We start from the raw sequence: 18,935 nt of genomic DNA on the forward strand, positions 1-18,935 counted from the left end.
AAGGGATGAGTGGTAGATGTCAAGCTATATTCGACGTGCTTTCCAGAAATCTGCTAAGACTCCACAGGCAGCAGTGAGCATGCCCTACCCGGTGCTGAGAGTAACAACGGGGAAGAGCGCCCCGTTCACAGGCTTGTGCTTTGGGGGTTCTAATGGATCTGTTGTAAGAGAACTGCTTGGTGAGCAGTAATGAATCTGCTGTAGATAAAGTAAATCAGAGCTGGAAATAGGGCAGGGTCTTCCACGCTGGCCTGGGGCTGAGTAACTCAGATGGAGGCTGGCTGAGCCAGTAATGAGTCTTCCGTGGTGGAAGCTGGTGACTGCCTGAGGTGCTCATTGTACATCACTGGGTTTATGGAAGTCTATAACCAGTCCAATAATTAACATGCTTACTGCTAATTATTTGTTGAGGGTTGTTTTTTTCCCCTTTTAGTCAGGGAAAATAAGAGTGGAGGAGGGGGAAAAGGAAGGAACCCCAATGGGCGACAAGCCCACAGATGATTAACAATACTATTGTGGCATTATTCTGACTCACAGCTCGCTTCAGGTTGCACTTTAATTGCTGTTTTCATGTTCCAATTGCTCATTTGGTTGCTTAAGGTCTTTCATAAATGCTTTAATTATAAAACTGTGGTGCAGGACTTTGACTTACTTATGACCTTCATTCCACCCCTTGCCCTACTCTCCACTGTTCTAAAAAGAATGGGAAACGTTTGCTTGAAAATATACCATTTAAGTTCCATGAAAGCAGGAGATCTGTCCGTCGTGTTCACTGCTGTATTCCCAGGGCTTAGTACAACGTCCGGCCCGTAGCTAGTTCTCGGTAAATGCCAACTAACTGAATATTACTTTCCATACTGCCTGGCTTCAAACTTCTGAAATGATACTAACAGTTTCTAAGTAACAGCAACTTCCGGTAAATGATGTGGAGAACAAAGGCAAAATAAATATAGAAAAAAAATTAAATTCCTTATAACTTACAGCCTACTGACAAGTACTCGAGACAGGCAGTGACCTCCCTCCAAGGGCTCAGCTGCCATCAAGATAATATTTTGCTAAGGGCAAAGGCAACCTTAGCTTGGCCTTAGCTGACCTTAAGGATCCTGTTAGTCTTCTTTAACATATAAAAATCCCTTTCGAAATGTCCTTTATCTCTACCCCCACAAGATATACGTTAGCAACCATCCCCCAAGTATATGGCCCCCTGATATACATCTGAAGGGTCTCATGACTAAAGGTCTACCGGGCAGTAATAAATGACCTTTTCCCAACAATAGCTGACCCCCTCAAGGTCCTGGAAACTTTGCTTCCAAATTCCTTAGAGACCCACGCTCTCCCTAACCCCTTCCCAACTTGAAAGTATATAATCTGCCACTCCTCATAACCCCAGTGCAGTTCTTTTTGCTCTTGTGCTTTAATAAAACCACAATTTTTTTGCACCAAAGACAAATCAAGGATTCTTGAGGTACCCCTCAAGAATTCTTTCTTGACCGTTTGCTCCTGGACCCCAACATTTCACATCTATAAGCTTCATGCCTATTTCCTTTGCAGCGTTATTACACAACTCCTTGGGGCTCCTGGGTGCCTCAGTTGGTTAAGCGTTCAACTCTTGATTTTGGCTCAGGTCATGATCTTAGGATCTTGGGATGGAGCCCCAAATCAGGCTCTGCGCTCAGCAGGGAGTCTGCATGTTCCTCTCCCTCTGCCCCTTCCCCCACCTGTGTGCTCTCTCAAATAAGTCTGTAAAATCAATCATCAATCAACCAATCAATCAATCAGCAACTCTTTTATTTAGACTAAGGAAAACAAATGAAAATAAGCAATATGTTGTCGGCCCACTCATTCAGTGTCCCAGTCCTATCAGACATCCTCAATTTTCATCCAGAAATAATTCTGATAAAAGATCCACTGGCAATATGTTTAGACAATCCATAAAGGAGATATTTAACCAGCCTTGTAGGCTTAACCCAAACATTTAGAGCAGGTCAAGAGAAATTAGCCGAATTGGCAAGTCTTCTCAAAATCAGGAGATGATGGCCTTTGGAGACCTAGATCACAGGGGACTTCGAAAGGACCCTCCTTGGAACGACTCACCTGACTTTCTAGGCTTCACCGGCTGCCTCTGTTGACTCACAGGAGCTCCAGAAACAGGACCTCAAGCTCCCTGCATTTTGATCAGTCTGTGCTTTCTAATTGATTAAGTTCTTCTCTCTCATCTCAGGAGGAGGACCCCAGGGGCACAGCATTCCCTGTGGGAGCCCAACCCCCCACTCCCCAGCAACAAGGACTGTCCTGAGCCAGTGGGATCCCCACGACTGACCACAGGACACTATGCCCTGACCGTCACCGCCCCCGGCAGGTGCCCACTGACCTCTGTCCCACATGCCCCTTATGTAAGCCCGGGAGGATGCACAGCACTTGGGAGACGGTGCCAGAGACGCTAGTCCACCAGCCTCCTGGTGGTGGCCTCGTGGAGATAAATTCCCTTCTTGCTTCACCACCCTCTTTGCTCTGCCTGTGGATTTTGTCAGCGACGAGGGGCTGAACCTGGGCTGTTCGAAGGTCTGAACCTGGTCAGAGCCATGTGTCATCCCCTTGGTGCAACTTGAGTGCATCCCAAGTTCTGACGAAGTGGCTGTGCTTCTCCCCATCCTAGTTCCAGGAGGAGGTGCTGGGCCCAAGGGCAGCGCCTAATTTATGGGTGGTCTCCACCTTGGGAGGTAGACAGGTGGGATCTCTGCCCAGCGGGAAAGAGAACAACCATCTTAAGCAATCAGATCCTTTCTTTGGGGGGAATGTGAATTTGTTAATCTGGGCGGAAGCACAAGGCAGGCAGAGAGAGAGAGAAGTGGCCAAAGTGACGAGTCCAGACAAGCCAGGACCAAGCATTGTCTGGAGCAGCCGAGTCTTCATAGCAGCAGCCCCAGCTGAAGGAGGAGCTCACGTTCATTCTCGAAAAGACAGCTGGGCTGCTGCCAGGGGCCGGGAGCAGAGCTGTCCATGGATGACCTTCCTTCCAGGCCCCGCAGCCCCCTGCGGAGGGCTGGCTCTGTTCTCTCTCCTCCTGTCTCCTTAGCTAACCTGGAGGAGCCTCATGAACACATGTACAAGAAGAACTCTCCAGTTCTAAAATTCTAGAATTACACCCACCAAGCACAGTAAAAACTTATTAATGCAGACCACTCGTTCCAAGTTTCTAATTATTCCTTTTGGACTAAACTTAAGTTTATTTGGTCAGCAAAATTTTCTTATAGATAGCTCAAATTAAAAAGAGGGCAGAGGAATTATTTAAAATGTTTCAGAGAACAAGCTATTGGTTTAATGTTAATTTTAAAACTACTCTATTTATTTAACATGTATGACCTGGGGCGCCTGGGTGGCTCAGTCGGTTAAGCATCTGACTTCAGCTCAGGTCCTGATCTCAGGGTCCTGAGATCCAGTCCTGCATCAGGCTCCCTGCTCAGTGGGAAGTCTGCTTCTCCCTCTCCCTTCGCCCCTCCCCCAAATTTTAAGTGTGTGCACATACTCTCTCTCTCAAATAAATAAAATCTTAAAAAAAAAGTATGACCCAAGGAACTTTAATTAGGTAGAATGAATAAATATTGTTAACCTTTATGTTTTTTTTTTTCAACAAATATTTACTGATCGTCTCTCTGGGCCAAGCTCTGTGCTAAGCATCAGAATACAGAAACGTAGAATCAATTAAATATGATAGAGTACTGTATGTTAATTTTTACAATAAAATAAAATTTCAATATAAGGGGACGCCTGGGTGGCTCAGTGGTTGAGCGTCTTCCCTTGGCTCAGGTCATGACCCCGGGGTCCTGGGATCGAGTCCCACGTCGGGCTCCCAGCATGGAGCCTGCTTCTCCCTCTGCCTGTGTCTCTGCTTGTTGCTCATGAATAAATAAATAAAATCTTAAAAAAAAAAAACTCAATGTAAGATATATCTCAGTGTTGGTTTTGCCACCCACAAAATATATACCTATATGTATGCATATACCCAAATATATATATATACATGTGTGTGTGTGTATGTGTGTATGGATGGCTGGATGGATGGATGAAGGGGTAGGAAGGAGGAAGGGAGGAAGGAAGGAGGGAAAGAAGGAAGGGAGACAGGGAGGGAGAGAAGGGGGGAGGGAAGGAAGGAGGGAAGAAGGAAGGAGAAGGGGAAGGAAGGGAGAAGTTGCCCTCAAGCAGCTCAGAGACGATGCGGGGAGACAGACAGATGCTTGAACGACTGCATCACGGAGCCAGAGGAATACGCACAGTGTGTTACACATGAAGAGGAGCATCTCCATCACCCCGGGGCTCGGGTCCAGAGAGACTTCCTGAGGGTAACTGGTGAGGAGACCTAAGGATGGATCAGGTGACCGGACCAGAGGAAAAAGAGGGCGCCCCAGGCAACCACAGATAGTGGAGCCCACAGGGCAGGCCCAGCGGGAAGGACAGTCGGTTCTCACCGTGCACAGTAGTTATGTTCCGGGAACTGAGTGCAAATACTGCATTAGTGAATCCGGACCGCCGCCCCTAGGAAACACAGGGTTAGGCTCCGGGGAGCCCCAGGCATCGTTTTGTCAATCAAAACCCCATTTGTGTTAGGCAGCTTTGTTTGCCAACATCCTTGCTAAAGAAGCCTGTTTCATCAGCGTTGAAAACCTGCTCTTCCACATAACACCTTTCCTGTATAATGTTTAACAGATGTTTTAAAAATTCTCCCTGGGTGCTTGGGTGGCTCAGCTGGTTAAGCGTCTGACTCTTGGTTTCGGCTCAGGTCACGATCTCAGCCTCCTGGAATCAAGCCCAACGTTGGGCTCTGCAGTTAGTGGGGAGCTGCTTGAGGATTCTCTCTCCCTGCCCCTCTGTCCCTCCCACTTGCACTCCCACTTACTCTCTTTAATAAATAAAATCTTAAAAAAAAATTCTTTCTGAGCCTCCTGATTTGCCTCACCTGCCTCATATGCCTGTTTAAAGCTTTTTTACACCGTATCGCCTTTGAAACATTGCAAGAGAGCCAGCCCTAATTGAGAAGAGTTTAGCATTTCCCTGGCCATAAATTTCTTTGGCTTTCCTCACAACACTGCTCATTACACTTTTTTTTTTAAACCAACTATCATCACATGAATCCACAAGTTTAGCTGCTTTTCCATCTTTTTCATAGCTTCATCACCCACTACAGATGTTACTTTAGTGCTTTCTGGAATGGCCTCATGTACAAATCGGTGATTTCTTCTTTCTTTTTCTGGAGGTATTATATCACTAATTCATTAACATTGAACTCATGGCTGATGGCCCTGTAGCTCATGCTGAACGTTCATCTAACACACATACTTTCTCCAGAAGGCTCATCACAGCTTTCTTGCACTTAGGAACACCAGATATCACTTCAGCCTAAGTTTGGGGGCCATTTTAAAAGGTGAAGTCATCAACAAAAAGCAAAAAAAAAAAAAAAAAAAAGAAAAAAGAAAAATGTGGCACTAAATAGGCCAAGAAAAGAACACTTGTTTACAGGATGAGCTGAAATGAAAAGCAGAGTGTCATCTGGTTCAACCTCAGCTAGGAATGTGCCCAGTGAATAAGTCCATTTTTCTTCCTCTCTGCACATCTGTGAATAACTGCAAACGTGCCAGGAGTATTGATTTTGGAATTACAAATACATTGTAGAGAGTAAGCAAATTGGCAAACACGGAATCCACAGATAATGCAGATGGGCCGCCCTGCTAGTGAAGCCGACAGAGTCCTGCTGTAAGTGGAAAGGCTTGCTCTTGTCTGAACGCTGTGCACGGCCACCAAAGGCTTTTAAACAAGGGAGTGACATGATCTTTGCTGTAGAAAAAGCACTTTTCTCTAAATGCAAAGTGTGGTTTGAAGGGGGAAGACTGGAGAGAGGCAGGGGCTGGCTGTACTGGGTGAGGGTGAGAGTGAATGAACTCAGCCAGGGCAGAGGTTTGAGGAGCTGCTCTGAGAGCCATGTGAGTCCAGGTGCCAGCCTTGGCTGGGTGTGAGTGTTGAGGGAGGAACTGAGGACAACTCCCAGGGCTCTGGCTTGGGCAAAGGAGGGGTGCAGGGCCGTGGGTGAGAGCTCTAGTCTCAGAGTCAGAGATGCTGGAGTTTAAATCCAAATTCCACCAACTTACTAGCTGTGTAGCCACAGACATTCTCCGCCATTCTCTGAGCTTCAGTGTTTTCTTCTCTAGTAGACAGATTCCCTATGGTGGGAAAATAACACCTCAGACTTATTTTGAGATTGAAATAAATGCTGGTGTTTTCACTTAAAATTAAGGAAAACAGGTAAAGCACGTGGGGTCGAGGGGAGAAGAAGGGGAGTCCCACTGGACACGTAAGTTGGACGTGCCTGTGGGCATCCAAGTACAAATCTCTTTGATATGCTCCCAGGAGGCCAGCAGCAGAGAAGTTGGGGGAGAGAAAGATCGACTTGGAAGTGATTAGAAGGCAGGTGGCAGCAACAACCACAAAGAATGGGCAGTTCCAGCATCAGAGGTCCAAAGCCGAAGCCTGGAGAATTCCAGCACAGAGGAAGAGGATGGAAAGGAGATCAAGAAAGAGCAGCAGGAGGAGGAGGAAAACCAGGAGAGCGTGGGATAATGGAGAGCACAGAAGGGAATTCCTGGCAGGAAGTGAGTTCAGTTAGTGTCCTGAAAGCATTAACTGAAAGTCAGAACTTTTGAGCTGGAAGGAACCCAAGACCTTTTAATCCCCTTAGCTCTTCTGATGAGGAGATGGAGATTCAAAGAGGTGAAGTGAGTTGCTTGAGGTCACACTGTGATTTCAGAGCAGGATCCCTGATGCCTAACGAGTAACAAAACACTTTTTCTAACAAATATTCTAAAATTCAAAATTATTCCTATTCAGTCACACTGCACTTCTTCCCAATGTGATGAAATTAGTGAGATTTTATTGCTGTACAAGAACAACTGTTAACCTTTCCATATACTAAGATGCAGTACAGTAAACCAAACTGTACTTCATAGATCTGTTTATAGTGTACATTTAAATAACTCATGCTCTAATGAATTTAAAAACATAAGAATATACATCAACGGGCATCCCGGGTGGCTCAGCGGTTTAGCGCTGCCTTCCTCCCAGGGTGTGATCCTGGGGACCCGGGACCGAGTCCCACGTCGGGCTCCCTGCATGGAGCCTGCTTCTCCCTCTGCCTGTGTCTGTGCCTCTCTCTCTCTCTGTGTCTCTCATGAATTAAATAAATAAAATCTTAAAAAAAAAAAGAATATACATCAACTCAGCAACATCCAAAAGAATGAAACTGGACCACTTTCTTACACCATACACAAAAATAAACTCAAAATGGTTCAGGTATGAAAAGACCTAAATGTGAGACCTGAAACCATAAAAAAATCCTAAAAGAGGACACAGGCAGTAGGTTCTTTGACATTGGCTCTAGGAACTTATTTTTAGATATATCTCCTGATGCAAGGGAAACAAAAACAAAAACTACTGGGACTACATCAAAATAAAATGCTTCTGCACAGCGAAGGAAACAATCAACAAAACTAAAAGGCAACCTAATGAATGGGAGAAGATATATGCAAATGACATCTCCGATAAAGGATTAGTATCCAAAATATATAAAGAACTTCTAAAACTCAACACCCCAAAAAACAAGTAATCCAATTAAAAAATGGACAGAAGACATGAATAGATAAGTTTCTAAAGAAGACATACAGATGGCCAACAGACACATGACACAGTGCTCAATGGTCACTCATCATCAGGGAAATGCAAATCCAATCTACAATGAGATCTCACCTCACACACACCTCACACACCTCACCTGATTTTGTCAGGATGGCTAAAATCAACAACACAAGAAACAGCAGGTGTTGACAGGAACATTCTTGGCAAGGATGTGGATTTGAAAGGGTAGGAAAGCAAACTGTGGAAAATAGCATGGGGGTTCCTTAAAAATAGAACTACCCTACAACCCAGCAGTTGCACTACTAGGTAACTACTCCAAAAATACAAAAACACTAATTCAAAGGGATACATGCGCCCCAATGTTTATAGCAACATTATTTACAATAGTTAAATAATGGAAATAACCCAAGTGCCAATTGATTGATGAATGGATAAAGGAGATGTGAGATACATACATACACACACAGACACACAGACACACACACACATACATACAGTGTAATATTACTCAGCTGTAACAAAGAATGGAATCTTACCATTTGCAATGACATAGATGGATCTACAGAGTATGATGCTAAGTGAAATAAATCAGTAAGAAAAAGAAAAATACCATATGATTTCACTCATATGTGGAATTTAAGAAACCAAACAGAGGAAAAAAGAGAGAGAGAGGAAAACCAAGAAACATTCTTAATTATAGAGAAGAACTAATGGTCACCAAAGGGAGGTAAGTGGGTTAAATAGGTGATGAGGACTAAGGAGTGCATGTGTTGTGATGACCACAGGTGACATATGAAAGTGTTGAATCAGTATATTACACACCTGAAACTAACATTGCACTGTATGTTACTGGAATTTAAATAAAAACTTAAAAAAAAGAAAGATACAGTCAATTAATATTCAACAAGTAATGCTCAATGGAGAAAAGACAGTCTCTTCAATAAATGGTCCTGGGATAATCGGATATTCATATGTAAAAGAATGAAACTGGACCCATAGCATACACCACTGACAAAAATTAATTGGAAATGGGTTAGAGACTTAAATGTAAGACCTGAAACCATGAAGCTCCTAGAAGAAAATACAGGACCAAACTCCTTGACATGGGTCTTGGTAATGATTTTTTGTATTTGACACTTAAAGGACAAGCAACAAAATAAAAAATAAAGAAGTGGGATACATTAAACTAAAAATCTTCTGCACAGCAAAAATCATCAACAAAGTGAAAAGACAATCTACAGAATGGGAAAAGCTATTTGCAAGCCATATATCTGATAAGGGGTTAGTATCCAAAAACATAAAGGACTCCTACAACTCAAAAGCAAAACAATTTAAAAATAAAATTAAAAAAAAAAAAAACAGGCAAAGGACCAGAATTGATATTCTTCAAAGAAGGTATACAAAAGGAAAGATGCTCAACACCACTCATCATTAGAGAAATGAAAAAGCACATGAGATACCACTCCATGCCTGTTTAAAATGGCCACAATCAAAAAGACAAGAGATAACAAATGCTGGTGAGGATGTGGATGAAAAGGATCTGTGCACTATTGTTAGGACTGCAAATTGGTGCAGCCACTAGGAAAAACAACATGGAGGACCCTCAACAAATTAAAAATAGAACTGCCATATAATCCAGCAGTTTCACTTCTGGGACTGTATCAAGAAGAAGTGAAAACACTAACTTGAAAAGATATCTACACTACCATTTTCATAGCAGCATTATTGACATTAGCCAAGACATGGAAACGGAAACAATCTAAGTGTCCATTGAGGGATGAATGGATAAAGAAATAGTTGTGGTATATATACATATATACAATGGAATATTAGAGATGAAAACAAAGAAATCCTAATATTTGTGACAACATGAATGGACCTTGAAGGCCTTATGCTAAGTAAAATAAGACAAATACCATATAATCTCACTTATACATGGAATCTAAAAATATAGAAAAGAAAAACCAAACTCATGAATGGATAAAGGAGATGGGAGACACACACACACAGTGTGGACCTAAGGGATAGAAATATTTAAATATTTGGAACTTGATCGTTCTTATAGATCAGACTTGTGGTTACCAGAGGCAGGAGGTGGGGGTGGGGGCTGAAGGAAGTTGACCATAAGGGACAAACTTCCAGTTATAAGATAAATTATTACTATTGATGTACAACATGATGACTATAACTAACACGGCTGTAGGATATACAGGAAAGCTGGTAAGAGAGTAAATTCTAAGTGTTCATCGCAGAAGAAAAAAATGCTTTTCCTTCATTCTTTTTTCTTTTCTTTTTACTGTGTCTATATGAGCAGATGAATGGTAGCTCAACCTACTACGGTAACCATCTCACAATATATGTAAATCAAATCATCATGCTGTATACCCTAACTTACACAGTGATGTATGTCGATTATTTCTCAGTAAAACTGGAAAGAAAACTTAAAAGTTTAAAAACAGCAGGAGTCATAACTCAAGTTGAAAATAAAACAACAGGCCCAAAATGGAGTTGCTTATGCTAAGCCCCATGTCACGAAACCAAGATGTAATTACGATTTTGGCTCTCCCAGAAATAGAATCTTAAACCAATCAATCAGGAATTGCCTGACCAGCGCTAGTTAGGTAATCTGCCCGACAGACCCCTGCCATCCCCTAAAAGAAAGTGCTCCTGCAGGAACCAGCTGCTTTCTTGCCTCATATAATAACTTCTTGTTCCTGCTCCCTCCTGCCTATAAAAGTCTTTCATTTTGTACAGCTCCTCAGAGCTCCTTTCTGTCTGCTAGATTGGATGCTGTCCGATTTATGAACTGTTGAAAAAAACTAATAAGATCTTTAAAATTGACTCAAAATTGAATGAGTTTTTAACACTCAACAAACTCCACATTTTAGTTTTAATATACATAAATTATACTTTAATAAGAGTTTTAAAAACACCAAATAAAAAGGTTAGAAGTTTAAACTAAAAGGTAATTATTTTCTAAGGGGATTTGTATACAAGGACCTAAGGGATAGAAATATTTGAATATTTGGAACTCGATTGTTCTTATAGCTTTAAGGAAACTATTTCTACCGTATTGTTTCCCTCACTGTGAAACAAGAATGATATCATCTTGGGAGACTGATATCATAGTTTATTGATACATGTGAAATTCTTGAATAAAAATGTTAAATACATCATAAATATTTTCTGGTAAATATAATCTAACTACATTTATAAATAATGGCATTTTATAGCCTCATTAGAGTTATAAATTAAAGCCCATTAAAAAATATATACAAATATATGCATGTATATACACCAGTAGGAAAAGAAAGCCACAATTATCAATGAACAAAGACAGAAAATATCTCTTTCATATAAGATTATTTTGACTGATATAATAAAAATACCTTGTGACTGATCTCTTTTCACTTAATTCTATAATGTCATTTGGGCTCTGCCTAATGCATGTGAAATTGAATATAGCAGGAAACTCTAACACTTCTGCCCTTTTTCTCTAGCTAATGAAGAGAAGCAGAATGATGAAATTATCTTGAAGATAAGCCATTTTATTTATTCAAAATTTGCCTCTGCTTTAGGAATCCAGGACTATACAATGGCAAAGCTTTGCATGTCTAGAGGGAATGTTGCTACATATCAGTTTCTCAATCTTGGTACTATTAAGATTTGGGGCAGCTGAATAATTCTTCATTGGTTGGCGGTTGCGGGGTGGGGGGATGTAGTCTTGTGCATTGTTGGGTGTTTAGCAGCATCCCTGGCCTCTACCCAGTAGATGCCAAAAGCACCCCACCCCAACGTGTGACAACCAAAACAGTCTCTAGACATTGCCAAATGTCCTTGGGGGGCAAAATAGTCCCCCCAACCACTCCTACAAAAACCTCTTTGTGCACAAGTGGCTCCCCTTTATAATGCACTGAGGATACAGGTGGTAACAGGTCTTTGTGTTCCAAACTGTCATGTACCACTGGTTGGGCAGATACAGCAGCCTCCAGATGCGTGGATGACCCCACTTCACATCTCTAGGAATCCAAATAATTCCAAATAATTAAGACAACGGACCAATTCTGTGTCTAGACAGAAGTAGAGGCACAAAAGGGAATGCTTGCACGGCACCTTGAATGAGCTGGGCTGGCAGGCAAGTCTTGTCTGCTCACAGCGCTGCCCAGGTCCTCCCAGGGCTCATGCCTCCCCTCCCTACGCTCTGCAGCTAGGTCAGCCAATTATCTCAAAACAGGTTGGCATTTTGTCCACACAAAAATCAAGAAGATCTCCGAGTTATCTATTTTCATACATTGCAACTTGAAAACAAGACTAGAGGAAGGAATGTGTAGAAACAGGTAAAATGGTCATCTTAAAGCTGGGAGGGGTCTTGGAGCTGAGGTCCCAACAGTCACACCAGCCACATTTCAAGGTCTCAGTTGCTACAGGTGGCTGATGGCTGCCATACAGGACAGCGCATGGAATATTTCTGTCATCGTGGAAGTTCTTGCAGGCAGCACTGCCTGAGACTCCCTAGGTCACAGGCCTTATTTTATAGATGAGTAACTAAGTCCTAGAAGCTGTATAAAATAATCCAGTTAAAAAGGGTGCCTGGCTGGCTTGCAGCTCTTGATCCCCTGGTAGTGAGCTCACGTGCCACATCCAGTGTTGTTTTTAGTGTCTAAAAATAAATGAATAAACTAGGGACACCTGGGCGGCTCAGTGGTTGACCCTCTGCCTTTGGCTCAGGTCTTGATTTCCAGGTCTTGGGATCAAGTCCTACGTCCTTGTCCCCGCAGGGAGCCTGCTTCTCCCTCTGCCTATGTCTCTGCCTCTCTCTGGGTCTCTCATGAATAAATGAAATCTTTAAAAAATAACTAAATATTTTCAAAAAGTAATAATCCATCTAGCTTGCAGCAGAGCCAAGACTGAAAGCCCGACCAGTTAACTCCAGTCCTGCGCCCTTTCTCCCACACAGTGCCTTGAGCTAGGCCCAAGCCTGGGATGCCCCGGGGCCTTCTGGCCATTGTAGCTTAAAAACGGGTGTCGGAGGCAGAAAGACAATTCTAAATAATTAAGACAATGGACCAATTCTGTATAAAACTTTAATCCAGGTCAGTGAGCATGTGCTGTGTGCCTGCCACCACCAGGAACGTGGCCCAGAGAGAACCCCTGTCCTAGTCGGGGGGATACGGACGGGAAACCTTCAGGACCACGCAGCCCGAGCACAGGGGAAGGTGAGCCCGGGCCAGCAGGTGCGTGAAGAGGGTGGGGAAGGCGTGCGGGACCCTGACACCCAGAGGCAGCCTTGGGAGGCCGCCTGGGCCATTTCCTGGGCTCCTTGGGTTCAGTTCTGCTCACCTCCGGGCAGCCCGGAGACCTCCATCCCTGAGCCAGTGGTGGCCCTGGTCCCCGGCCACCTCGGGCCACTTGGGCCACCTGCGCAGGAAGCACCTCCCTGGGCAGCCCGCACACCTGCACGCCTGCCCCACCCGCAGGCACAAGCGCTCGGGGCCTGACAACCAGCCTCCTCTCCTTCTCCTTCTTTCTCTGTCTCCTGAGCACCCGGTGCCCAACCTCTCCCCAAATTCTAATCCTTTTCTTACAAGTTCAAGAACCTACTCCGTACGCTTTACCATCTTTGTTCCAGCTGCCATCCTTTTTTTTTTTTTAACTATTTTAATTGTATTTTAATTGGAAGTCTATTTTAGTTATTTAAAAATGTGACAGCCGTGACTTTTTAGTATATTCACAAAGTCCTACGACCCTCACCGCTGTCCCAGTTCCAGAACGTTTCACATGCCCAGGAAGAAGTCCTGCAGGCATCAGCAGCTGAACACCCCCCCCCCCCGCCCCCCAGCTGCTGGCCTCTCCCTGACACCTGCCGGTCCACTTGGTGTCTCTAGGGATTTGCCTGTTGCACACACCTCGTATAATGGAATCACACATTATGTGATCTTGCGTGACTGGCTTCTCGCACTTAGCATAAAGCATTTTCCAAGCTCCATCCTTCCCGTAGCACCTGTCAGTATCGGTGCTGATGTCTTCGTAATGGTCTAATCCTCCCACCGTAGGGATAGCTCATGTTTTGTTTTCCCATGTGTCAGTTGGTAGGCGTCAGGATGGTTTCCACTTTGAGGCTATCATGAATAGTGCTGCTGTGACCGCGGCTGTACAAGTTTCAGCGAGGACACGAGGTGTCAATCCCTCTTGGGTACCCGTCATCTCTCAATAGCATTAGGGGATAAACCTTGCAGTCTCCCCTGCCTCCAGGCTTAGCCTCTCCATTCATTCTCCACACGGACATCAGAGTCTTTTAAACATGTAAATAAATCTTCAATGTGTGTAAATCAGATCGTGCTGAGCCTGTATTTAAAACCTCTCAATAACTTCCCATTGCACTGAAGAAAAAAACAAAAATCAAAAACCCACCTCACTTTTAGGTAAACTGAATCTACAAGGAAGGTCACCACAGCATGAGCAGCTGTCGGTGGTGGTGGTGCCATTCGCTTCTTCCTGGTCCCTGGGTCCTCTGCCCAGGGTGCTTAGACAATGGGGACGGCTGGGGGCCGGGGAGGGGGTGGACCAGGCTGTCCTCCTGCAGATTCTCTTTCCTCCCCTCGGGCCATTCCTGAAAACCCAAGTCTCAAGATCTCAGACTGCTACAGCTTCAAGGATCCTTGGGGGAGTTTCCAGGCTGGTGATCTGTGGGCTGTGCTCTGGACAGGTGCACAGGTCCCCCCCCCCCGCCCCCAGGGCTACTGGGACAGGTGTGAGAGTGGGGGGAGTAGAGGACATGAGCTCAAGTGCGCAGGGCTCCATAGGATGTGGTTTTGAGAAAAATCTTTATGAGCTGAGAGCAAAAAAGAGACTTGAGAATGAATTTTTTTAAATCATTGTTCGAGATGTCTCTTACAGCTCACTATAACCTCCATCTCTTTTTCCCTCCATGTATATTTTGTTGATATTTGGGTCATTTGTATTGTAGAAATTCCCATAACCTCAATTTTGTGTCTTCATTTGTTTCTTTGTTTGTTTTTTTAACGTGTTCCTCCTGCCTGTTTGTCTCCTATAGATTCTTCATTAGACCTAGAGGTCCTACGAGATTCAGGATTTGTTTTGGTTTTGTGGTGGGGGTGGGGGAGGGACAGAGTAGCTTCACAGTCGGTGCTGTTTACTTCTACCCAGAAGATCCAAGGTCTGGGGGTCTTTCCTGCGACGTTAGCAGCCATTAATGCTCATGCCCATGTCCATGACACAGGAGGAACTGCAGACTGAGAACGTCCTAATTCTATTACTCCTTTTGCATGTATTAGCTGGGATACTTAAGCCTCTTCATGTACAGGCGAGGTAACCAAGGCTATAGCCCGCAGAGCTCTTACTTCTGCAAACCCTCCCTCGGGAGTGCTCCCACCCCCTGCGTGTCCCTGAAAGGCAGGTAGCCCTGCTTCCCCGAGATGCCCAGGGAGGCGGACAGGCAGTGGGCATACTTCTGCGACACTGAGGCAGGAAAGGGGGCCGGTGGGGAAAGAAGGCAGTGAGCTTTATTTTTATTTTATTTTATTTTATTTTGACAGTGAGCTTTAAATCAGAGGTAATAATAGGAGCGGGCTGTGACTTGGGGCCTGGGGCAGGGGTACAGGGGGAGGAACCCTCTCATTAATGACTTGCCGGCTGGCAGGCACAGGCAAAAACTGCTGCCTCCAGAAATGTCATCACAGATGAGAAGAGGCTGCGTCATGTGACCAGGCTTTCAGGAAAGTTTGGAGGTCCCAGAAACAAACTTCGGGAGGGAAGGGAAGGGTTGATGCGGGAAAGTAAGTGGAGGGGGTTTGCAAGGCTGGAAGCCGAGCTGTCATCCCCTTTCTGTCCCTCGGGGCTCCTGACCCAGTCTGAGAGCAGAGGCTGTTGGGATCCAGCTGCAATTTTTCAAGCCAATTAAGGAGAAGCGCTTGGGCCCCAGGGGGACGTGCTGTCTGCCTCTCCTGAGTCAGCAGGCTCAGACCAGGACCTTTGGGGATGACATCTGAAGGCTCTAATTGATCCCCTCAGAGTTAAAAATAAAAAGTAGCAAGCAGCTAGTCTTTTGACTTTAAACTGCTGCGGTGTGGGGGTCTCTTTTTCAACAGAGGTTTTCCATCACAGACGCCCGAGAGCAGTGTGCCCGCTGGCTTCACTGTTGGTACCCAGGCTCCGCACATTTCCCTTTGCACCTGCACCGTCTTCTTCATGAGGCCTCCAGTCCTGAAATCATCCATTAGCCAAAAGGAGGTTCCAATGGGCGCGACAGTACTGCCATTCAAAACTAAAGAAGCCCAGATCTCTGGGCTGAGAAGAGTCACTAAGACCCTGTGCTCCGTCTAAAACCTCAATCAGTCACTCTTAAGACAGTTGAGTGAAAAGCCGTGGAATATAACAGAGAAAGTGGGCCAAACCATCCCTTTTGGTCATTTTGCAATCCGTAGACCAAACTGCTGGCTGTTAAGGTTTTACTTCTCCTCCAATTTGTCTGGCATTGTGTAGAGGCTGCTTCAGAAAAAAGGCCCTGTTCACCCCCTGAAGCTGGAGAATCAGAACAGAAAGGTCTGGGCTTGCATAGTTGGGAAGGGAAATGAAATCCGAGCATTCGCTGTCCTCAGGAGCGATACTCAGACTTCTCTCTTTCCCCAAACATGAAAGCCAAAAATACGTTTTCTGCTTTTCTATAAAAGTTGGACAGCAGCAGAATCATCACTGACTATAGTTTATGAAAACACAGCTCAGTACAATGTAATCCATATAAACATGGGATCCCAATATGGCCTAGTCCTGGCATGCTGTTGCCTTCCAAGAAATAACAGCCTGACATGAAAGTAGAGTTGAGAGGAGTCCAAATCTGTATTTAGTCTCTTGAGGGAACTTGAAAGAGGAACCAATTTTTAGACACAGCACAACATCTACAAAAGGTTCTATTTCTTCATCTTTCTCTCCCCTGGCGCCCACGCCTTCCATCCGAGCTTCCCACCGACCCTACTTCTGACTCCCAGCCCTCCTCCCCTCCTTCCTCTCAGGCTGTCTCTTCACTCTATCCATCCACTGTGGCTTTCTGGATTCTATCATTTTCTTGTTTTATTTTCTAGCACCTAGATTCTATACAAAATAGACCTGAAGAACCAGGAATTGATCTAATAAGAAAGTGCAAAGTGGCGGGAGGGGGAAAGGTTAAAAGGTGTATATGTGCCAGTTTGTGCTCTTCTTTGTTGGATCTCTGTGAGCCTTTACCGGGCAGGAAAGTATAGTTACTGTATCTCCCAGAGGGGCTTTGGCTCAGCCCTAATCCCATCACTGTTTTTTCTCCTTCCAGTTGATCAGAATTCCTGTCCAGGACTTCTGAAGGCATTCTCTGGAAATTTCCAATACTCCTCTTTGCAGACCTGGGAGCAAAGATACTGGTTTAAGGGCTTAATCCCCCCAACCTCCTCCAGGACCCCTGGGCCCTTTGGCACTAAATGACCCATGCCGGCACAGCCAGATCAGACAGGGGGACAATTCCAACCCCTGAAAGCCTGAGAGGCTGGAGGTGTCACCAGATTGGTACCACCATCCTGGGGCCTGCCTCAACCATTCCTTCCCACAGAAACCACAACAAAGACTCTTAACCACATTTATCCCCTCTCCCTCTGCCTCCAGATCAACCTTGGTCCTTCCCCCTTGGTGCCCCCCACCTGTGATGTGTCATGCCCCCTCCTCTTAGGAACTGTGAGTAGTAAACTTTCTTTTCAGAGGCCATTGTCTCCTAATCTGTTGGCTTTAGTATACCTCAAATTTCCTGTTAATACACTTAAAAAAAAAAACAGCTAGGGAATTTCTTATCCCATTACATGTAAAAGGTTCAATCTCAAGAGGGTAAGGCTTACCTGCTTCGTTTCAGGATTTCCATGTACACCCTGGTGCCTAGCTCTGATCTCTGTTGGATTCGTTCCAGGAAGGTGGCCATGGTTTCTTTTTCTTTTTCTTCCTCAGCCTTGATTAACTTTGACAAATGTGAGAACTTTGCCCATTTGGTTCATGATGAAATCCAGAATTGATTAGCCATTCTCGGCTCTCAATTCTCCTGGACTGACCTGACCCAGTCACTTCTGATTTTCCAAGCTAGGCTCTTGTATCATTCTGGTGGACAGAACACTTTTGCAGCCTATCCAATCTGAATACAGACATGAAGCAGTCTTTCCTTTTTATTTTATCCAACTTCCTTTGCCATTCTAGAAAAATGTCTTAATTTTTTATAAAATTATATGTCCTTTGAGATTAGATTAAAAGTCAGCTTTGAGCTGCTAATATCATAAAGGCATCTTTTAGATTGGTGGCCAACTCCTATTTGTGAGTATAGTCTGTATTTCTATCATCAGTGCATTTTCCTGAACCTCTCCTGGTTTTAGCACTGAAAGTCCAGCACCTTAGGCACCAAAAAACCAGGATGGTTGGTCATCTGAATTTTACACATCCTCAACTTCACACTTACCTAATGCTAAAAGCAGACTTCCCAAACCATGTATTTGCCTTAAAATTGTGATTCCAACTCTGGTGAAGTCTCCACATATTCTTTTGTCTGTCTGGTGATTGTCCCGGTCTGTAATGGTTTATATTGGATCCACTTGTATCTGTAGTGCTATAAATCCAATAATACGGCAATGAAGTTGCATCTTGGGCTGGGCCTGCAGTGGTTATTTTAATCCCAGATATAGCCAACTACCATATCTTAGATCCAAAATTTCATATGATAAAACTTAAAAAAATGTAACTCATATGAAGCTACAAATTCACATGACCCATTCTCAGTAGATGTCATGTTAAAAAAGCAATTCAAGTTTTATGTGCCTTCTGAACACTAATGTGTTGCTCACCTTTTTCCTGTTATAATAGCATCAAGCATCTCAAAGTGGAAAGAGTTATGTGTACCGTGGAGTCCTGAGTGGTCCTGTGATGGTGAAGGTAGTAAAGAGGGTATCCACTTCTGTTCCTCCAGCCTCGGGTCTCTGTTAGAGTCAGTCAGCATTGCTGATTTCAATAGTTTTCTACAGTGTACATGCATGATAAATTCTGGGTGATTGAATGGTCCTGTTAACCTCAATCTCTCTGTCTACTAACATATTTCATTTTCCATTAAAGTTATGAGCACCTGTATCCCAAGATTTGTATAAAATGTAGATCATAGGTTAAAATTTGGGTGACAGACAGATCTCAATGATTCTGTAGGAACTTTTCCATCTGATCACACTCTTGTTCATGGCCATCTG

Source organism: Canis lupus, chromosome 35 (genome assembly GCF_011100685.1).
Source record: "Canis lupus familiaris isolate Mischka breed German Shepherd chromosome 35, alternate assembly UU_Cfam_GSD_1.0, whole genome shotgun sequence".
Classification (NCBI taxonomy): Eukaryota; Metazoa; Chordata; class Mammalia; order Carnivora; family Canidae; genus Canis; species Canis lupus.